The sequence below is a fragment of the Bombyx mori genome, chromosome W, assembly GCF_030269925.1.
Source record: "Bombyx mori chromosome W, ASM3026992v2".
Lineage (NCBI taxonomy): Eukaryota > Metazoa > Arthropoda > Insecta > Lepidoptera > Bombycidae > Bombyx > Bombyx mori.
In genome coordinates, this window is record NC_085135.1 from 444981 (window position 1) to 468823 (window position 23843).

At 47.3% G+C, this 23843-nt stretch overlaps 1 long non-coding RNA gene across 1 annotated transcript; it reads right to left on the reverse strand.

Moving 5' to 3' along the window:
- Positions 1-15241: 15241 nt before the first annotated feature.
- On the reverse strand, positions 15242-16328 carry LOC134201777 (uncharacterized). The gene is made up of 2 exons (XR_009977037.1): positions 16188-16328; positions 15242-15962 (listed from the first exon to the last, which is right to left on the reverse strand). It is a non-coding gene; the product is annotated as an uncharacterized LOC134201777 (long non-coding RNA).
- Positions 16329-23843: the final 7515 nt, after the last annotated feature.

The window sequence follows — 23843 nt, forward strand, 5'->3', positions numbered from 1 at the left end:
GACCAATAGGGGGTCCCATAAGATCGTTATCTCCGCCGCAACCATAAAAACAATCAAATCCCATTACATCACGCTTATTCCCATATTTAGGAAAATTCGGGTTTATCCCGTTTTTATCACAATAATTTTCAAATAATGGTATACAAATCTTACTGTCGCCCGGACATCTTTGATGAACAGAATTTGAATCCTCTGCGACCGCGCAGGATAATGTTTGACATTGCCCGTTTGTATTGGCATTGCGGCAAAGATGTCCGTCGACGCCAAAACATATCCAAATGATTACTTTTGTTTAAAAAAAATTTATCACTTTTAGGTTCGACAACCAAAGAGTTAACATTTTCAGTTGTGACGGCTGAAGGGTTAACATGAGTAATGTTTTCGCTCGGACTATTATAATTTTTGCGATCGTCACTCGATCGATTACATGTTATGCATTTCGTGTTGCATGCAGTGATATTGTGGTTCTTTTCTCGAGAAGAACCTGCGCGATCAATACGAGCTCGATCGGCATTATCACTGTTATCAGTAACCTTAAACCGCGAACAATTTGAATTACGGGCAGCAAAATTATAATTTTGTGGATTTCGCCGTTGTTTATAATGTGTGTAGATATCAGTGCATGCATCACTATTTGGCAAAATAGGTATACAAGTTTCATGCACTAAATTAGAACTATGAATACGGTCTTTTACTGATTTGTCGTTTTCAAATTTAAAACACACTTTTGAATCGACACAATAAAATGACTGATCACTTTTAACTTCACTTTCACTAGATTTCGAGTGAGTTTTATTTTTAAATAAGTTAGTATGAGATTGATCACCTTGTTTTGAATCTAACTTACGACACTGGTTCTTCTCGTGACCGAAGAAATGGCAATACGAACATTTCGGGCGTCGCTTCCTTTCGACGGAGTCAAATACACGCGGCGTTCCGGGAGCAAGCGGCGGCTGCGTCGCAGGCTCGTGGCCGGGGGCGTCGCAGCGATGAATCGGTCCGTCATTTCGTCGTTTTGTTGACCTCGTTCGAATAGTTGAGCGTATATACGGTGTGGAGGTCTGCGATCACCGAAAACGTCTCGTAGGGCTGAGACGGCATCGCACCACGAAGATGTGGAGGACTTCACACCCAGCCACCAGACGGCGGCGTCGCCGCACAACAGCATCGACAATCCCCGGACGGCGTTCTCATCCGAGATGTCGGAGCAGTCGCGATAGGCCTTGGCCGCATCCAGGAAGGCATCAAGCGACTCACCTGCAGTCCCACTAAAACGCGCTGTACATCGGGCGAAGTTCGCGTGTGCATGTGATGCGGGCACTGGTGTTGATGTGTTGTGCCGTATCGTTTCAAATAATGATTTCAAAACCTCTGTTTGGCTCCGCTGTAGTGCCTCTACTATTGTTGACACGTGCTCGCTGGAGAAGGTGGCTTCGGCGGGGGCCACGTGGCTGTCGCCGGATCGGTTGTGGTGATTGGAGCGCGAGGCGTCAGCGGCGCCGATTTCGCAGGCGGGAGACGCGCTCGTAGATGCTTCTCGAAAGGACTCGTAGATTGTGCGCGAGGCGTCGCCGGCGCCATTTTCTTGGGCGGCTTACGCGCTCGGGGAGACCGATCGCGGGACGCGGACAGACGACGGGTCCGTTGCATCATCATCCCTGCGATTTCGGCTAGCACGGTTATCACTTCGAGTGTTCACCATGATCATGAGTTCACAATTTTATTTGCAAAACCGATACGATTCGCCGACTCACCACGTTGATGCGCCAGTTTTCTGTTGTCCAGCTGGAGCACTGGGTATGAATACTCCAGAGGGTCCCACAAACAAGTTCGAAAAGGAATGGTAGCGAGCGAGGTGCGGACGTATTCTCGTGTGTATGCTTCGGTGGTTGCGGGTGAACTGTCGGCGCTAGTAAAGGCCAGTGTTGCCAACTTAGTATTAGGATTGTGGGCTAAATCAAACGTCAAAAAGGGCTAGATTTGCCGAAAAATTTAAAATAAGAGCTAAATTGCTAAATAATTAATAAAACTTAATAGAAAGAGTTGATATTTATGATATTTAATATAATTTATTACTTACTGTGTACAAATATTGTATAAACATGACGGCGTTAACGATATTTATGTTATATAGCACGTGCAATAGGAGTGACTCACACAAGCCAGGTGCGCCGGCCGTGTCGTTCCACTCGTAAACAACAGCTGCAACAGAAGTGACTCATAAGCCAGCTGCGCCGGCTAGTATAAAAAGGCGGAACGTGCCTTGAAATGAACATTCGTTGGACTGCGTTTGCCTGGTGCACTTACTATATCCTTGTTACGTTGTGTGATTCAGTGACTGTTGTACGTACTGGTTAAAGTTGGACAAGTGTTAAAGTGAATTGTTAAGATAACATATTGTTGATTAAATCAGGAATCAAAAAGTGACATCGTTTTACTTGGTGTTCAACAAGATAATATCTACCCTCAAGCTTACATCAGAAGTGAGATCAGGACTCTACTCTCACTGGCGTGACGTGTTTGAACATGTTCGAAGTACAGCAAAAAAAACATGATGCAGATCAGAATACTAGTAGTGGTACGCCACAAGAGCGTGAATGCAGCATACGTAAGTCGTGTAATAACGTCTCTGTTACCTCGATGGAAGATCTGAGCCACGAAGAAATCGTCACATCTTACGTTCTGGCTCATGTTGCCCAGTTTGACTGTCGACTTCATCACATGGCATTTACTAACGGAAATACAACACGTAACAAGCTATTGCAAGAAACTAAGGCAAGTGCAAATCTCAAGTGAAACTTCGATCGCAATAATGGATCTGTCATGACGAGTGGGTAGTTCCGACACGAATCGTTTTTAAGCCAATGACTACTGCTAGAGTTACATGGCACTAGTACAGTAAACCAGGACATGAGACTGTGAATTGTCGCTGAAATTTTAGAATCTACTCGATTCAATACCAATAACACTACACGTTCGATGACTTCGGGCTCCAGCAAGCAAGCAAACAAGAAAGCAAGCAAGTTTCCGTGGGGAAGAAAAATTGACACATCTGAAGTCGTCGTGACCTGTAAGATAAGACGTCCGGTGCGTTCGTGTCTGGCGATGCGGCGGTGTTCGGGTTCCGCTGGCGGATGCAGGTTTTTCCGGTGAAGTGCGTGCTTGTGCGTGCTTGACATGTGTTCACGGTTGGCTTCCTCAGTGTGGGAGTAACATCGTGTAGCCGGAGGTGAGACTTCCGCGGTCGCGGCCCACCCAGTCCGCGAGAACCGGGCAGATCGCCTCGACGGTACGGAGGCCGGCCGACGGGTCCGCCAAACGACGAGACCACGCCTCCAGCACGGACTGCCGATATTGGAGCCTCCGCGCTCCGGCTGCACTTGCGCTAGGGTGCGCCGCCTCGTAGGAAACTGTGAGGTATCATTGAATAACTCTGACTGCAATCGCGCGCTGCCGGCGTCGCAGCGCGGCGACGTTCTCGTGGGTAAGGACGTGGCACCAGACGGGTGCTCCGTATAGTGCCATCGACCGCACGGGTACCATCACCCTGCCTATTTCTGCCGTGAAGCAGTGGTGTATTTCGGTTTGAAGGGTGGGGCAGCGGTTGTAACTATACTGAGACCTTAGAGCTTCTATCTCAAGGTGTGTGATGCGTTTACGCTGTGGATGTCTATGGGTTCCAGTAACCACTTAACACAAGGTGGGCTGTGAGCTCGTCCACACATTAATACGAAGAGCATAATCAAACGAAATTAGATACGAAGTTTAAAGGGCCGTTTAAAGTAGTTGAAGTATTGGATGGTGTCGATTTAATTTTGACTCTCACACATTCGCTTAAGGCTCGAGCTGCTACTTGCCTCGCAAAAATACAGCCTGGTAAGATATCCTGGCCTACTATTAAAGAGATGCTGAGAAAATTATCTAATGATGCAAGACCACTTCGACCTGGTTATTAAATTTGAAATGGAAAGCAAAAAGGGACCAGCTGAAGCCGGTATCCGGCTATGGCAACTTATAAAGAAGATTCCCGACGCTAATGTGCCAGAACAAATAGCCACCGGATTTGTTATATCAATACTGTCGCAGTATGATGAAAGAATCCGTCGGGAATTGAACTCTGTCGTTATTACCACAAAAAATCGTCTATTTCACACATTACGTGGCTTTACCCTCAAAAGAAAAAACGAAGATCCTGATAAAGAACCAAAACGCTCTTGAAGTTTTTTTCCGTGGAAGCTGCCATTTCTGCGGAAAACCTGGGCATCGTGCCGAAGGGTGTTGCGACAGATACTGCTCTCAAACTTTTTTCGATATTCCAGCAAAACCTGAACAACCTCCTCATCCGTGGGCACCCGGCTCTCGCCTGCAAGTCAGCTGTTACGTGTGCGGTGATGCGAGTCATGTAGCTTCTGGGTGTTCCATGCGCTACAAGAAGAAAAACGACACTGCTCCAGGTGCTGTGGCAGGTGCAACCAGAGACGTCAACGTGTGTTCCAGAGCTTCAGTGTGTTACAGATAAGTGGTTTTGGCTTCCCCTTTATGTTCCATTCAGGGTCAGAATGTAGTCTTATAAAACAAAGTCATAGTAATTTATTCAATGGTAAGCGGTTTCATGAACAAGTCACTCTTTGATCTGAAAGTAACTTAGACCAATCATGATGGTAAGAGCACTTAGGGGATATTCAACTCGCCCTTAATAGTGCACGTTGTCGAGTAACAGGGTTTACTCCAATAGAATAGACGTTTGCCGTTCAGGGTAGTTCACTTGAAATATCTTAAAGTTTCAACAGAGTGATAATCCCTCTAGATCAGATCTTGATTTAGCACGGTCGAAGACCGGCGAAAACATAAAAAAAGGGCACAAACAGAAGCTTGGTTTAGTCGAGGCAAAGCTAAAGTCAACCTCTTTTCCGCTGGGGATTTTGTTTTCGTAAGTTGACCGAAAATGTAAAGGTCCCTTCAACATTACTGCAGTTTTGGAAAACGATAGGTATAAATTGAGACATGTAAATAGTTCTAATAGAGTGTACAAATTTCCCCATGAAAACTTACGTGAAATACCTCGAGGCCCGTCAGGCTTACTAGAAATTTCTGAAAATTATAGTGACGATGACGTGACGGCGTACACAGATGGGTTAATTAATCTTGTTCATGTAACTGATCTTAATGATGACGACTCTATCACTGACAATAGAAGCGACATTTTTGTCCGCAAATAGCGATACAGCAAACATAGTCTGTGGGTAGTGATACAATGTCTGTAAGCTCAGGCACCTCAGGTGCAGGTGTTGGAAATGTAGAAAACGATGGTCGGTCTCGCACTATTTCTGAAGAAATTCCGTATAAATGTTCTGGTTTAAGAAATGTTTTAACAAACGCTACCGTACACGCAGATTAAAAAAAAAAAAAAAAAGAGAATTGTATGTGGCTAAAGAGATGTTAATCCGGACTAGCAAAAAAAAAAAGAGAAAAAAAAAAAAAAAAAATGTGAAGTCATTGAAGGGTCTGTCCGGTCCAATGGCTTGGCTATAGGGATTTTCATCCAGATTAGCCACAACAATTAGCTACAGGGATTGCGATTCGGTCTAGCATTATCCGGTCCAGTTCGAAAAACTGAAGGGATAACAATTCCGGTCTAAGTTAAAAGGGACATACTTACATACCTGAAGAGTTTTAAATGAACTGGCCCAGGTATGTAAGCAGTCTGAAGGTTATTTATAGCCAGTATAGGATTTTCTGAAGAATTATGCGAACCGAACCGTACTAGATTGTTAATATCATAGACCACGTTTTAAGTTGCATCCGTTAATGTCAGGATGAACGAACACGTTTGTTGTTCACAGACATACCATAAGAATGCGCGCACGAGGACGAGCGCACGTCAGTATGGCCGTGACGGCGTTAACGATATTTATGTTATATAGCACGTGCAATAGGAGTGACTCACACAAGCCAGGTGCACGGCCGTGTCGTTCCACTCGTAAACAACAGCTGCAACAGAAGTGACTCATAAGCCAGCTGCGCCGGCTAGTATAAAAAGGCGGAACGTGCCTTGAAATGAACATTCGTTGGACTGCGTTTGCCTGGTGCACTTACTATATCCTTGTTACGTTGTGTGATTCAGTGACTGTTGTACGTACTGGTTAAAGTTGGACAAGTGTTAAAGTGAATTGTTAAGATAACATATTGTTGATTAAATCAGGAATCAAAAAGTGACATCGTTTTACTTGGTGTTCAACAAGATAATATCTACCCTCAAGCTTACAAACATATTAATTAATAACAAAAATTATAACAATATTCTAAATAGAAAAAAAAACGTACTCGAAGCAGCATTTCTTCTGAATCTGAGTCAAATTCGTCGTGAAGGGTTTCTTGTGCTGACGACGTTGACGGTTGCGGCTCAGGCTCATTGCCCGCAGTCTTACTCAATTTAAATCTATATTTTTCTTTAGATCCATTTTTTTTGGTGACGTCTTTCGGGATTTCATATTTGCAGCAACTTTGATTAAAACTTTTAAGGCCAATTCGTATCTGTAGTATTTTATTCAGGGTATCAAAGTTCATTCTGTTTCGTAATTTGTTTTTAATTACATTCATCGTGCTGAATACCCTCTCGACGTCGGCGTTAGAGTGTGGCATTACCAGCATTGTGAACGCTAATGAGCTTAGTTCCTTGTATGGATTATCATTTCCCGCGTCCCTATAAAGCGATACTTCGCGCCAAAATGTTATAGTATCGCTGGTATTTTCCCATTTGTGGTTATGTATGTTTCTCCATTGCGCAACAACTTTATCGATTGTATCAGCATATAAGCCGAAGTGTTCCGCTAGTGTAATTATTTCTAGGCCCTTTTCTGATTTCAAAACATGGTCAACGCTCATTATGTTCATATTTTGAAGCGTTTTTATGTTATCTGGAAGTCGTTGCTGCAATTCTTTGATCAGCTTAACGGTGAAATCAACGCAACGCTTCCTGATCAACTGCTTCTGGTCAGAGTTGTATATTTTAACAGATTTTTCAAAATTATAACCCAGGTACGGCATCGGATCTATATAACTGGCAATGTTATCTTTGAAAATATCAAAATACTGTTGTCTTCCAGGAGTTACAAGTTTGTTGCATAGTACTTCTAGCAAGTTTACTAAAGATTTCAACAGCTTGGTTGGGTCACTATTTTGGCCTTCAAATGCTTTCAACGCGTATTGTACTTGTGCGAGTATAGATTTTATATAAATCAAATATACCTTAATGTGCTGATCAGAATATATAGTAAATAACATTTCGGCAGTAAAGCAATTATTTTTACTTTTAGCAATTTCAAAGAAAAGCCTTAGCTCATCCCATTGTTCCAGAATTCGTTGCACGGCAGGTTCTATGGAAAGCCATCTAGTAGCACACCTCTTCAGTATTTTTAATGGCTGCTTACCACAATTTATTGTTGCATATATGTTTGCATACTCTTGTCGACGCGAAGGTGATAAACAAAACCAATTATAAGTTTCTCTTATTAGAAACTCTATATTGCGCGGTATCGTTTTCTCAGACGCATGGCTGACTGCAAGTTGCAGAGAATGACATACGCATCTTACCAAAATCAAATGGTGTAGGCCATATTCTTCTTTTAATATTTGGCCTCAAGTGAGAGTGATTCAAATGGTGCGGCGTACCTTCCTTGAGGTGCGCTGCGGTAGTGTGTTACGGACTTTAGAGTCAGCAAAACAATTAAAATAGATTGTAATACTCTAAGAAAAACACGTACTCAAAATACGATAACATTCAGCATGCTAGAAATGGGCTGATGGCACTGTACTATGCCATATCTTTATGATTTGCGGCAAACTACAACTTTATAAAATCAGTGTAGCAAATTTTAAAAATCGTCATATCGTTTACTTGGAAAATTTGAAGCACGAACTCGTCTTAGATTTCACATAATATCTAAATCACATCATCTTTGCACATAACAATATACTTACTTCCTATTAAAGTATAAATTCTACAAATACATTCATACTCAACAATATTTAAAATAAAATAAGCCAAGAACGTTTATCGATAAAACCTACTAACATTAAAATCTTCTGGGCAGCACTAAAACCGCCATATTTTGTGGCCAGATGACGTCACAGTGGCACGAATTTTTTGTTGATGTTTCATTTCCATAGGTTTCCTACTTCAGTGGTTCCCAGCCCTACCATATTCTGAAGTTTTAAACCAATGTCTTCAATTGTTTTCACTATTGCACTGGCAATACCTCTCGCATCAGCAGTATCTAACTCCGAAATTGCCAGAAAAGTTGTCATTATTTTATTCATGAAAGTACTAAAGTATCTGATAACGATACCCAAATATTTTTGAACTGAAATATCTGTTGACTCGTCGATTTCGAGACTGTAGCTGGTATCACCAATATCCTCTCTCAACGTAGATTTGAAATGGGGTCCTAACACATTTCTTATTATTTCACCACATTTGGTGCGATGAAGTTGCAAACCGCACGCAACCTTGGAGTCTGGAAATGCTTTTGCACACATTTGACTAAGATGATCAACTACCGAAATAGCTGCATGTTCTGCAATGAAGAGCGAAATCAGTGCTTCTGCATTATGTACTACATCGGCTTTGCTTTCTATTTTTTCTACAGAAATCGTTCTCTGGCCCAACGAAAAGGGCTTTAATTTTTCAATATGCTTTTTCGACTCGGAATATCGTTTTAATTCATATAATTTTGCTGTGAATTCTATTTTGCAATAAATGCACATTGCTTTTGTATCGTTTCCAATAACTGGATTTAACCATTTTTTAAATGATGGCTCTTTCTCCCATTCTACTCTATAATGTTGTGCGTACTTAGTTTTCTTTTTTGCTGGAACGTTCATTGTCACTAACATATAAATTTACTTTCACATAACATAACACAATCAAAACTCCAAACAGAATGATTTCAAATACTGAATGAAATAGATGTAAAACAGGAGACAGGAAGGATATAGTAGATACTGGGAATCCCCACATAGAATGAAAGTGAGTGCGTTTAGTTTTTGCTAGGCTTTTCTGTTAAAATTTCATTTCGTTTCGTTCTTAGGCGTGTCTATGATTATGGTCATTGACATATGATAATTTAGGGCTAAATTTGGGGCTAGAGGCTAAATCATTATTATGGAGGCTAAACAGACAGAAAAAGGGCTAGATCTAGCCCCGAAAGGGCTAAGTTGGCAACAGTGGTAAAGGCGCACGCGCGGCTAGCCAAAAGGAAAGCCCCTCGGTCGCTACTCTTTGAATTGCGCCGGGAACCGACAATGAGAGTCCCTGATTGGTCGCGGCGCGCGATCAGACGCGGCTGCCGACGCGGCAGGCCTTAGGGTTGCTATAGTTGTCTTAAAGTTTTTTTTTATGATTGAAAGATTACTGGTGGCCCGAAGGCCTTTCCAGTTTCACCAGGACAGGTGGACGAGCAAAGGCTCAGCCAGGGGGGTGGGATTGCTAACAACTGCCCGAGCGCCTCCGAAGAAGACCTAACAACTCAAGAGCAATTGCTTCGCGAATGAATCTACTACCGGATCGGAATCGCGACCCGTTGAGAAGATCCGGCGAGAAACTCAGTGGACTGTGTCTATTGGTTAATTTCCTACTGATTCGGCGAATCTAGAATAGGTTCAAAAAAAAGTAAATCCCGAAGATTTTGAAATGACTATAACTTTATTTTTCAAGATCTGCCTTGCGATTCTCTAAAATTCAAACAAGAACTCGCATCTCACTACGAAATTCTCCATCACTTCGCATTCGCAATGGAATGACCTTGATTTGGCATTCTGTAAACACTAATCTTAATTACCCTGCCTCGAGCGAAGTGAAGTGACAACGAAGTTTGTTTATAATACTACTAGGGATAGCCGTATACACGCAAATGTAAATCGAAGCTTACCGGTTTCAGTTTTTCTTTGTATTTATAAGCATTCTGTAAGAAAATACTATGAATTTAAGCTTTGGTGTCTAAACCACATCTAATATATCTAAAAAGAAAATTAAAAGTCATATATTTATGATATTAATTGTAATTTCTGGCTGTACGCTAAGTTCCTTTGCGTGCACATGCGAATACCAGAATTAAAAAATAAAATTTTGTTTTCAAAACAATCTCGAGCGGTCGGAAGTTTTTATTTTGCTTTTTCTAGATTTGTTGTTACTTTGTGAGTGAATTTAACGTTAAATAAAAATTATGAGGTAAGTAAAAGTTAGTTTTGAGGCTATCAATGTTTCTATTCGTTTTTTAATGTAAAATTTAAATATATTACCAACAGATTTGACGAGCGTTCTTCTCATCCGACATTGGTGCAAATAGAGGCATTGATAAACGTTTTGGGTTAAAGCTAGCGAAACAAAAGGATTAATCGAATCTCAACATGTTCAATAAGAGAACAAGGATATTAAAAAAATATAGGAACTAAACTCTCTTGTCAGTTAAGATCCATTCCGGGTGAGATATTTAGGACATGTTAACATCTATTTATGTATGATATATCTATCTACTACCTTTTTATTGATGTTCTATTTTAACAGGGCATGAAGTTAATTTATTTGTATCTCAAATTCACCAAGAAAAAAATTATTTTGAATTAAATAAATCAAATCATTAACAATTTAGGTATTGCAAGTTGGATGATGTTGTTGGAATGTTTTTATTGATGCAGGGGTGACTGATCTATGGTAAACAGTGTGCATACTGGTACAGGGGTGGCAGGCAGTGCCAGAGTATTGACTAAACAGACATTATGTAGGCTAAAGGCTACCTACTCCGTTTAAAATAAATGAACAAAATTTAAGCATAACCTATTTTATTATATTTAAGGAACTGCAACAGATTGAAAATACTAATCCACATCATCAGAATATTGTAAGGAGAATTTATTGCCAACTCGGAAAATGTATCAGTATTGGAACAATCCCAAACATACAGGTATGTATGTTATACATAATATTTAGATAACATATTTACAAATGTAACACCGATTAACAAAAAAATTATTAATCAGTTAACATCAGATCATAGTGGACAATTTGTGTCTTTTGAATCTAATATCAATTCTATAGATAAAAATACTCTTGTGATTGTTCCTATTAATAAAAAACGAATTGAGAAGTTTAGAAATAATATTAAGCAAGAACATTCAGAAATTATTTATAACCATAACCCAAATTTGTCATACCAGAATATGTTTGAGAAAATTAATTTGGTCTTTGCTGATGTATTTATTCCTAAAACTGTAACATTAAAAAACAAAACAGTGTTCAGCGAGTGGGCCACCACCGGAGTGTACAAACGTAGAAAAAAGTTATATGATCTGTACTCTGAAAAAGCCTATAATAATGATGAAACATTTCATCAATATGTCAGGAACTATTCAAAAGTATTTAGAAAAGTTTGTTTAGCGGCAAAATCTTTACATTTAAGTGATTTAATAAAAAATGCCCCTGACAAGATAAAGATGACTTGGAACATCATTGGTAGAGAAAGTGGAAAAGTCAGAAATAGCCACCAAGAATTCTCATTAAAAATAGATGATAAATTGGTAACTAGTCATGAAGATGTGGCTAATGCTTTTGAAAAGTTTTTCTCTGACATTCCAGTTTCAACTACCACATCTCTAAATTCATCCCCCACAGCAGCTGAAATATTATTGCATAACCATGTCAAGAAATGCAATGAAATTTTTAAATTTAAGAAAATTAATTCAAGCAATATTATAAAAAGTTTTAATAGCCTTAATGTAAAAAATACAGCTGACTTGTGGGGAATATCAGTAAAGATTTTGAAGTCTGTAATAGACATTATTGCTTCTCATCTTGTTAGCATTTTTAATGATTGTATTAGGTGTGGTGTATTTCCTGACTTAATGAAACATAGTAAAGTGATTCCTCTTTTTAAATCTGGTAGTACTGATGACCCCTCTAACTATAGACCTATTTCAGTACTCCCTACGTTGAGTAAAATCTTTGAAAAAATAATTTTGACACAACTTTTAGAACATTTTAATTCAAATAACCTGCTTCATAATAAACAATTCGGGTTTACCAGGGGTCGCTCTACAACTGATGCAGGTGCTTATCTAGTCAAAAATATTTTTAAATCTTGGGAGGAATCACATGATTGTCTTGGAATTTTCTGTGACTTATCCAAAGCATTTGACTGTGTTGAACATGAAACATTGGTGAGGAAACTACATCACTATGGTATTAGGGATGGTGCATTGGAACTTATTACTTCCTATTTATCAGGACGGATACAAACAGTAGATGTGAAAGGTAATAGATCTTCAGGTACCTTGTTGAAAATGGGTGTACCTCAGGGTTCCATTTTGGGTCCTTTTTTATTTCTAATATATATAAACGATTTACCTAGTTTTATTGAGTCCCGACACGAGGTCGTATTATTCGCAGATGATACATCTTTATTATTTAAAATTAAACGACAATTACAAGTCTATGACGAAGTGAATGATGCGATTTCGTGTGTGGTTCATTGGTTCCGTATCAATAACCTATTATTGAATAGTAAGAAAACTAAATGTATTAAATTTACTTTAAAATGTATTAAATCATCTTTAAATGTGAGACAAGTAGATAGTAGTGTAATTGTTTCTGAGGAATCATTGGAGCTTGTTGAGTCAACCGTATTTCTTGGTATAACAGTGGACTCCAAACTGCAATGGGGACCTCATATTCATAAATTGGCGAGTAAGCTCAGCTCTGCAGCATACGCAGTAAAAAAAATTAGAATGTTAACAAACGCGGACACGGCTCGTTTAGTTTACTTCAGTTACTTCCACAGTGTCATGTCCTATGGCATTTTGCTATGGGGCAATGCGGCCGATGTAGAAATGATATTTATTCTGCAGAAAAGAGCTATACGTGCTATTTATAACATGCACTCAAGGGAATCCCTGAGGGAAAAATTTAAAGAAATTAAAGTTCTCACTATGCCATCCCAGTATATCTTTGAAAATTTGATGTATGTTCGTAAACACATTGAGGAGTTTCCTAAAATGTCGGACATACATAATAGAAATATTGGAACAAACACAAGCTTGTTGTGCCGATGAGTAGGTTACATAAGATACGAAATTCATTCGGATGTTTGTCTGTGCGCCTGTACAACAAAATCCCACAAGATGTTCAGAACCTACATATACATAGGTTTAAGAAAACTATTAAAGAATCTGTGCAATAAACTTTACTATAAAGTCAATGATTATCTAGAAGATTGCACAAAGTGGGAATGAGTTGCTCGCTCCGGGCATTTCAATATTGTAATAATTGTTATGTTATAATTACTTATTGTAAAAATGAATATTTAAAAAAATCTAATATTAAAAAAAAAAATTTAATATTTCAAAAAAAAAAAAAACATGCCCGCTGAGTTTCTTGCCAATTCTTCTAAGGACGGAGGCTAATTCTTGTGAATTGGCGGTAGTTCTTTTGACGTTCAACAAGTATGTACTTTCATTTATGTTCAATAAAAATTTTTTGATTTGATTTGATTTGATTTGATTTGATACCTAATTATCTTAAATAAATATATATAAATAACCTAAACAAAACTTGCATTTTAAAAATTAATATTTATTGCCTTTTTAGCATTGCATCAAGAATCACCTATTTTGCAGTCATCCTTTTTTTTTTTTTTTTTTTTCGGGCCGAGGGCCGAACCTCCTAGGTGTTGAGAGCAGACCGCGGGCCCAAGGAATTTAGGGCCCACCCACTAAACGACTCCCCTGCACTCTTACACCCGGCGTCCGATCTCCGTCCGGGGTCAAAACCCGGTCAGAGTAGGGGGGTTCCCGCGGTCAACACTACAACCAGACACGCGGCGCCACCCCGAGGACGCCCGACCGACGGGTCGTCGAGGCGATAGTCGACGACCAACGACGTCAGTCTCCGCGGTACGGCGGCCCTTCAGGCCGCCCGGGCGATGCCGCTGGTGTTCCGAGATACCCCGCTGGGCCAGAACCAGCCTGCCGGGTCGGAACGCGATACACCGCCGACCGGGTTGCTCTTCCACAGTATGTTCGGCGACGACAGCGACGACGAAAATGCGGACCGCATCGCAGTCCGCAGCCGCCGACGCGTCGTCCCGTCCTCCTGGTGCCAGCGCGCTAGAGTGACGGTAGCGTGCGGCGCAGTCTCAACCCCCTTAGGTCGCCCCGTGACCATCACCGGGAGGAGACTGCCTCCTCATAGGGGCCGGAGCTGGACAAACGCCCTCCTCCGACCCCCGGCTCGACGGCGGCGGCACGGCGCCGAGAGGGAGGAAGAGTTCTCCCTCTCCCATTCCGCCGCCTCCTTCTGCGAGATGGTGGACTCGCAGAAGTCGAGCATCGCCTGCCAGGACTCATCGCTGCCGAGCATCGCAGCCACGACGGTCGGAAGCGACAAGTCCGGTCCTATTTTTGCAACAAGGACGCGGCGCTGCTCCGCGAAAGCGGGGCAGCACGCGAGCGTGTGCTCCGCCGTGTCCTCGTTGCAGCCACTGCAATGGTGGCACTTCGGCGTCGGATCCCTCCGGGCGACGAGGTGCAGGTAGCGACCGAAACAGCCGTGTCCCGTGAGCACCTGCGTCGCTCGGAAGGTGAGACGTCCTCGGTCGCGATTCACCCAGTCCGAGAGGACCGGGCGGATCGCCTCGACGGTCCGTCGCCCGTAGGCGGGGTCCGCCAGGCGGCGAGACCACGCCTCGAGCACGGCACGCCGAGATTGAAGCTTCCGCGCTCGAACTTCCGCCGCGCCGGGACGCGGCTCCCCCCTGGAGCGGAGATCACATCGCCACGCGTAATCCGCAGCGAGCGCCTCCGCTTCCAGGTCCCAGGGAGGCGTCCCGGCGAGCACGCACGCCGCCTCGAACGAGACGGTGCGGTACCCACGAACCGCCCTGACCGCAATCGCGCGCTGCGGACGTCACAACGCTGCGACGTTGTCACGGGTCAGGGCGTGGCACCATACGGGAGCCCCGTACAGTGCCTTTGACCGCACCACCCCCGTGTAGAGGCGGCGCACCACCATGTCGGGACCCCCGACGTTCGGCAACAGCCGACTCAGCGAGCCGGCGCACACTGTATTATTATCGAGATCTAGCAGAACTTAATTCAGTCTTGCGTGAATTTATCTTTTTTTAATTTTACGTGTCATAAAATGTTAATATTAGATGTTATTTCGTATTTCTAAATAAATAAATAACATTAATTATTAATAAAAATCATTTAATCTTTATTTTCTTTAAAAATATTATTTTTAATACTGCAACTTTGTTCTAAATACACAAGAAATATATTTTACACCCCTAAATATATTCAAAAGACTAAAAAAAATTCGCATAACCTTCTACCCATCTTCCTCCGTCGAGTAAGTTTCTTCTCCCATGTTCTATTTTGCACTGTTGATTTGGAAGATAGAAGTGGATCTGAACCTATCAGAAATCGGTTAAGTACGTCTTGATTGGTGTTAATTCTGCTTGTTTTCCTGCTGAAATACTCGCGATTCCTCCTATATTCCTTATTGTTCGCTTCTTGAGCTTCTGCTAATTGGTCCAAAGATAAAACGCATGTTTCAATTACTTCTATTGAGTGTGAGAGGATTTTGTGTATACCTACTAGAAGGCATGTAGTACCAGGAACAATGTACTAAATAAAGTTTTCTTGTCTCTTCGGCATATGTCTTGTGCCTCCAAGATAACAGAAATGTTTGACTAAATCCAGATTGATCCCTGTTATTTTCGCTTACATTTCTCCCATTTAGATTGTATTTTTGCTGTAAGACTACTTATTAACATTTGAAGTGATCGTGGAGGGTTTCTACAGTCCTCTATGTCATAATATTGTAGTATTTTTTCAATTATAAGGTTATTTTGACCTTTTTTTTATTACTTGGAAACCATATATTAAAAATATGTCGCCTTTTCATTGCGCTGAAAACAAAAAAAAATGTATGAGCGGGGCAAATAGGAGCAAGGGATTCCAACTAAATTTCAAAGAACATTAACCGTAGAATGCTATAACAGTGATTTCCCGGTGTATACACTTGCATACATTTTTAAAAGTCAACACTAATACAAAAAGAAATTTTTTTTCAAGGACTACAGCAAAAACGTTATTAATTAATAACATTTCAATATTATAAGGTTCAAACTTACCTTAACGTATCCTCGATGATATAACAAACGATAAAAATGACCAATTATAGCACTTTAAACGACAAGAACAGACCTGTTCGCATTCTGCAATAAAGCAAAACTAAACAATACACTCGTGCTAGTACGCATAACCTATGTTTCAAGACTTCCCTTGTGTTGTATGGTGTTACACACAAATTTTTTTTTTTCAATATCGGTTATTTAGTTATACACCTGTGTAATAAAGGGAGTTTTAAGAATATTTAGAGGAGTATTATTTTTAATTAAGTTCTGCTAGATCTCGATAATAATACAGTGTGCGGCGGCTGCCATCAGTCGGGGACCCAATCTTTCGAAGTGAGCACGGAAGCTCCAACGACCGTCCAGTACGAGGCCGAGGTACCGCAACCCGGTCGCCTCGATCTCGACGCGAACGCCTCCGATCACGAGGTGAGCCCCCTGAGGCGGCGCTCTCCGGGCCCCGTGGAACAACAGGGCCTGGGATTTATCGAACGCCACCTCCAGACCCAGCCTTCGGATCCTGCCGACGACGAAGGCCACCCCCGCGCAGGAAAGACGGGCAGACTCGCGCAAGTCCCTACCCCGGGCCACGACCAAGGTGTCGTCCGCGTAACAAACTACGCTCAGACCCGGGAGAGGAGCGTTAAGGGCACCCCGCAAGACCCAGTCGTAGCCGATGTTCCACAAGAGCGGGCCAAGGACCGACCCCTGTGGGACACCGCGCTCGACGGGGAAGCGGAGCACCGCCCCACCGTGCCCGGTGCACATGACCGACCTGTCCTCGAGGTAGAACCCGATCAGCCGACGGACATACGCAGGGACACCGTGATACTCCAGCGCCCCTGCGATCACCGACCAGGGCAGGGTGTTGAACGCATTGGCGATGTCCAGGGACACCGCCAGTGCAACCCCGCCCCAGCCGACAGCCTCATCAGAGAGGGCGCGCACGCGCATCACCGCGTCGATGGTCGAGCGGCCCTCTCTGAATCCGAACTGTTCCGTTGACAGATCGGGACCCACCCCCGCCAAGTGCTGGACGATGCGGGCGGCCACCACTCGCTCGAGCAGTTTTCCCGCCTCGTCCAGCAACACGATTGGACGGTACCCCGCAGGTGAGTCTGCAGGACTCCTTCCTCAGCAAAACAAGTCTGCCCGTCTTCCACTGTTTCGGAAACCGTCCCGACTCGAGGCAGGCTTCAAAGAGCCGCACGAGCCGGTCCCCAAGGGCACCGAAGGCCAAATCCCAGACCCGACCATGAACACCGTCAGGGCCGGGGGCCGCGTCCTTCCTCCGCATCCTCGACACGGCCGCACGAATCTCCTCCTCCGAGATGCTCGGAGGGACCACCTCAGCAGGGGCATCACCGCTCACATCACCCCGTGGCGGCGCGCCCATGGAGGGGGGCTCGAAGTCCCTCTCCATCCGCGGGAACAGCCCGGAGACAATCTCCCGCAGCTGCTGAGGCTGGAGACGCTCTGTCACCGGGAGCGCCCACGGCCGCAATTTTTTGCGGACCGTTTGGTACGGGCGCCCCCAGGGATCCTGGTCAAGCGTCTCTAGGAGCGTCTTCATGCTCTGAGACTTGGCCTCGCCGATGACCCGCCGCAGTGCCTCCTGCTTCTGACGGCAGTCGGCATGCAAGCGGGCCGCTACCTCCGCGAAGTCCGCATCGCGAAGGCGGCGACGGCGGTGGCGGGCGCTTCGGCGGCGCGCCGGCACGCACTCCTCTCGGAGGAGCGCGATCTCGGGCGTCCACCAATACGCACCACCACGCGGAGCGCGACCGCTGATCCGGGGCATCGAAGCATCGCAGACGCGACGCATTGTACCCCGGAACCAGTCGGCCTCCGACTCCACGTCCACTAGACGCGCGGGCATCGGCGCCCACGCGGCCACTGTGGCCGCCCCCACCGCGAGCACCTTGTTCAGGTGCTTCAGTGCCCATCGTGGGAATGATCGGGGAGCGCTACGCGGGAGCTCCTCCTCGCCGCGGGCGTCTTCAGCCGGCGCGTTCAACGAGCTGGAAGCAGAGAGCTCGAATCGGACAAACCGATGGTCCGAGAGCGTCTCCGCCCCCTCGAGGACACGCCAGCCAAGGACACGGCGCGCGGCGGATGGGGACGCAAACGAGACGTCCACGTGTGATTCCCTATTCCACCGCACGCAGGTCGCGACCGAACCTCTGTTCAAAAGACAGAGGCCGGTTGCGAAGGCCCACTCCGACAGGAACTCGCCGCGTGAGTCCGTGCGAGGGGAACCCCACGCCGTACATTTGGCGTTGAGGTCCCCCGCCAGTATCAACGGGCGAGACTCGAAGCGATGGATCAACGCCTCGAGCCCACCCAGAAACTGTTCGAACTCGGCGAGACTCCTGTTCGGAGAGAAGTACACCCCGATCACGACGGTTTCGTCGACCCTAACTACGACGTACCCGGGTCCCTTGGCCACCATTCCAAGGGGGGGTAACGCCGCCGACTGTCGCATCACGATCGCCACAGAGCCATCGACATCTCCGGCCCAGGAATCCTCCCGGTCGGGAGGTACAAAGTATGGCTCCGCGACGATCGCGATGTCGATGAACCACTCCGCCATGGTGTGGACGAGGAGATCCTGCGCCCTGGCGGAGTGGTTCACATTCGCTTGGAGGAAGCGATGGACGTGACCCATTATTGAGGTGTCACATCCATCGCTCCCTCGTCTTCCGTCCCGCCTTGCGGCTCAACGGCCGCGGCGGGAACTGACGGGCCGGGTGCTTCACGTGCAGCCGGCTCTTTCTCTGCCTTTTTCTTCTCTTTTTTTTTTTTCCCGCCACGCCGCCTCTTTGTGGAAGAGGGGGCGGAGAAGCAGGCCGGGCCTCCGGCTCGATGATCGGCCCGCCGCTTCGCCGCGTCACACAACACGCAGTGTGGCGTGGCGGCGCTGCAAGAGGCTGCCTTGTGCCCAGCCTGACCGCAACGGAAGCAAAGTCCGCTGCGATCCACAGCCGATGGGCACTTGGCGAGGCCGTGACCGGTGCCAAAGCACCGGAGGCATCGCCATGGACGTGCCTCCTGCAACTGCACGTGGGCTATCACCCAGCCCACGCGCAGCCTCCCCGGCGAGTCGGCGGGCCGACCTGGTGGAGGCGTGGCCAAAAGAGTGGCCACCTGCACAGGGCAACGCGCCCACACAGTGAAAGATCCAGAGTAACAACTCCGAGGCTCCCCCACTTTCACTTGCGCGAGGGCGCAGTTGCCCTGCGACGCAATAGCGGCGGCCACTTCCTCCTTAGTGGCACATTCATCCAGGCCCGTCACTTTGACTTCCGCCATCTTGACAGGCCTATCTATGCGCACCACTTCCGGGTCCGGCAGAATTTCGCGAAGCCGGGCTGCCAGTCTGTCTGCGGCCGCGCCGGAGTCAGCACTAGGACATACCAACAGCCGAGCCCCGCTGGCCGTCTGCCGGACTCGGAGTCCCCCTTCCACACCTATGGCGTCAACGTCGACGCTACCGCGCGCCCGAGCCATCACCTCCCCATAGGTGAGGCCCTTTTCCTTGCCAGCCGGCAGCAGTTCTAATACGACCGCTGCCGACCGTGGGGCGCGCGGTTTCTTCACCTTGCGCCCTTTTCTCCCTCCCCCAGTCGTCGCTCGACCCATTGCTTGAGGGGAGGCGACCGCAGGGGTGGTTTGGGTGCTTGGCGCTGCAGCCTTCCTTCGCCCCCGCCTCACCACCGTGTTCCAGGCCTCATCCATGTTGGACGGAGCAGGAGGTAATGGGCGGGGCTGGGGGATCTGCGCCGTCTCAGCAGCATTCACGCCCCTCTCTCGCTTTTTGCGGCCTCTGCCAGGCCCCAACTTGGCAGGCTGGGGCGGGGCAGAAGCAGCGGCCTGGGGCGGGGCAGAAGCAGCGGCCTGGGGCGGGGCAGAAGCAGCGGCTTGGGGCCTCGTGGGCTGGGCGGGCGTTCGTCGTCCAGCGGGCTTGGCCGGTGCACGAGAGCTGCGCACCGTTCGTGTGGCGGGTGCCATACGCACCTTGGCTGCAGCCCCCGTGGGCGCTGGTACAACCGCGGTCGCTGTCGCATATGTGGGCACAGGCCGCTCGTGCGCCAGTGGAGGCCTTGCGCGTTCCACCGTAGACGTGCGGGCCTCCATTATCGCGAGACACCTCTTTAATTCCTCTATCTCGCGGTCTTTATCCGTTGCTTCCTGCGGTGAGGGCACGGGTGGCGGAGAGGCCGAGCTGCCTTGACATCCCACGACATCGTCAAGGACCACACGCATCCTGGCCATCTCCTCCCGCACCCGAGCACTCTCCGCACGAAGCTCCGCGTTTTCTACCTGCACGGAAGTGTACAGTGCCTGCAGTTGCTCCATTTGCAACCGCAGGCTAATCACTTCGTCCGTGCTTGTTCGCTTTAGGAGATCGTCCAGTCGTGTCTCCACGGCGGTGGCCACGCGGTTCAGGGCTTGCACATATGTGCCCTTCAACGAGCCCGATTTGGTCGCCACCGCGGAGACAATCTCCTTCGAGACTACGAATGTCCCCCGTGGATCCGTAGCCTCCATTTCTTTGACGAGGGAGCGGGATAGTCGCTCAACCTCACCTTCCCTCACATGAGCTGCATCTCTACGGCGGGAGGCACTGGTCCGCACCGGGGTGGTGACAACCGGTTCGCCGTAGGTCACCGTCAAATTTCGTGTAGGTCCGCATCCTATGGGGGGTAACGCCGCAGCATTCACCAGCCCTTCTTCGACTGCCAGGAACTTGGCAGGTGCGGGTTCCACTTCCGAGGACTCGGAGGGAGCGGGAGCCGTCGGTCGTTTGACCGACTTCCGCTTCCTTCGAGCTCTCGGGTCAGCCTGGTTCCGACTGACGAAAAGTCCGGCGCTGTCGTGAACAAAAAGTGGCGACTCTCGACCGCTCGACACGCAGCCCCTTGCGGAGCTTTGGGTCGAGCGCAGTGAGAGCGCACTGTCACAGCGCTCGGGGTGCACGAGTGGGACCCTCTCCCTTTCGCGGCTCGTGCTGCCGCCGCCTTCCTCTTGGCAATTGTTGCCCCCCCCAGAATACGAGGGACAGCGTGCCTCCGATTGCTCAGAGGCACGGAGGGATTCTCCTCCCGCTGAGCGAGAGGTACCCTCCTGGGGTAATATCTGTTTCCAATTGTCCATTTTCATTTTTTCCTTTGTTATTTAACCAGGGGTTTGGTCCCCTGGGATCGAGTGATGCCCTCGGGACTGGACTCCCTCCAGCCATTCATCCCTTCGCCAGGCATCGGAGCTTGGGATTGGGGTATTTTTTATAGAGGTTTACGTCCTCGCGACCCCGTGCCTTGCGGCAGCGGTCACCGCCCCCCACTCAGTGGGAATTACGGGTTGGCCGGTCGCCCACCGAATGCCCAGGGCAACACGGTAGACCACCGCCCGACGCTCGAAACGAGCAACCACGGAGTCACGCCAGCGAACCGGTACCCCCCATATCTGAGGGGCGCTCCCCTGTAGCCGAAGCCGGGGACATGGCAACCAGCGGCCAGCAGTCACAGAAATGCAACGCCGGCTCACTTCCACGACAACGGGGCACAGGGTGCCACCGCTCACGGCATGCCGGCAAACCGGTGCCATCGGAAGCTGCACTCTCCAGAAGGAGCACTCTTCACTTAGTGAAGAGTGTGGAGGGCGCCGACCTTCCGCTCCTCCTAGTGCTGATTTGGTCCGCGTCATCCGATCTCTTTCGTTGCAAAGCCTAGCTAAAATATCCTAATCCTAACCCTAAACCTTAACCTAATCCTAAACCTAGGACCTTAACCTACATCTAAACCTAATCCTAAACCTAGGACCTAAACCTAAGAATCCTTGCAACGAAAAAGATCGGACGATACCTCTGGGAATGTCGCCCAGAGGATCCCGTGATCCGCCACCTACGGACGCGCCCGGTGGAAGTCCAGCATCTCCCTCGCAGGCGAGACCCGCAGCACGCAATCATTGCGTGCTACAGGTCCCGTCCAGATCCCGGGATTTTGCAGTCATCCTCCTCTAACTAAATGCAAGTAACTTTTACTTATTGTGATGGTACTACTAGTAGCTCCAGCCACAGTAGGTCTCACATGTTAGTCAAGAGATTGGATTAATATGTAAGTGTTTATTCAGGTCAAAGTACCTATTCATTGAACAACCATATTAGCGACATTGATTTGTGTATAATGCTGTTTATTCCGGACGGCCACCGCTCAGGTTTCGGCCACCACGTGTGATTTTTAGACTTCTTACTCGTTGAAACGTGGTGGCTCGAGTATTGCCGCAGTGGCTGTCGCGGAACGGGTGCTGGGATTGGTTCGAGGAAAATAACGAAGGCTTCAGTATGGCGTTCACACGGTCCTCGTGGCTTGACCGGCGCAGGGCGTAGGAGCGAGTCTTTCTTGTTCGGTTGGCTCTCTCGTCTTCTTCCGGAGAGGTCTTGACTCGTCGGCTCGCTGTCTCGAACTAAATTTGCAGTTTTTTTTTTTTTTTTTTTCCTACCTAAGCTGAGAGCCTTGAGAGGCTATGTCAGCGTAACCCTAACTTTAGTAGGTGAGCTCACGGGGCTCAAACCTGACGATGTTGCTAACACGAACCCTAGCAAGAGTCGTGCTTCGCAGAATCTACCACCGGATCGGAAACGCGACCCACTGAGAAGATCCGGCGAGAAACTCAGTGGGCTGTGTCTGAGAGTTAATTTACTCGTCGAGCCCTTCGTCGCAAGCGACGGGTTCGACGAGAACGGTGACCGGTGCTTGAAGTACCTAGAAGCACCGTTAGTGGATCGGGCGGATCCGAGATGACGTGTTTTGGGCGACGTCGACTGCTTTCCATTCTGTCCGCAGGATCGGGAATGTAGTTACCGGCGGCCACGATGAGAGGGTTCTCGTGTCGTGCCGCTTTATCGAAGTGGCGCATGGACGCCGACTGCAGATACTTACTGATGGACTCTAAGTCCAGGTCGTCATGGAGGTCGACGTTCCTGACGAACCACGGGGCTCCGACGGCTATCCTGCAAAAACGGGATTGAATAATTTGGAATGATTTCAAGTGTATGCGGGCCGCGTGAGCGAACACTACACTTGCATAGGTCATGACGGGGCGTATGCAAGTTTTGTAGAGTGTCACCTTATTTCTAAGGGACATTTTACTTCGCCTACATATCATCGGGTAGAGACGTCCTAGAATGAAGGCGGCACGATCGCGTACCGTCTTGATGTGGGGGCGGAATGTCATCCTACTGTCGAGGGTGACGCCTAAATATTTGACCTTCGGGGCCCACGGTATGGGCTGGTCGAACATCGTGATCGGGCGAACGGCGGGGGCGGGGGTATTGACGCGCCTAGTCGGGAGGGGGATGCTCAGCGTGGTGTTCGGAGGGCGACCCCTTTTGAAGAGCACCGCTGTGCTTTTCGTGGGGTTAATGTCGATGCGCCACTTCCGGAACCACTGTCCCATGGTGGTAGCTGCGGTCTGAAGTCGTCGATGAAGCAACGCCTTCTTCCTACACGAGTAGTAGATGGCGGTGTCATCGGCGAAGAGCGCCAGATGGGTCTCCGGAGACCGGGGTATATCGTTGATATACAAACTGAATAGTAACGGGGAGAGGGCGGAGCCTTGCGGGACTCCGGCTGTGACGTGACGGGGCCGGGAACG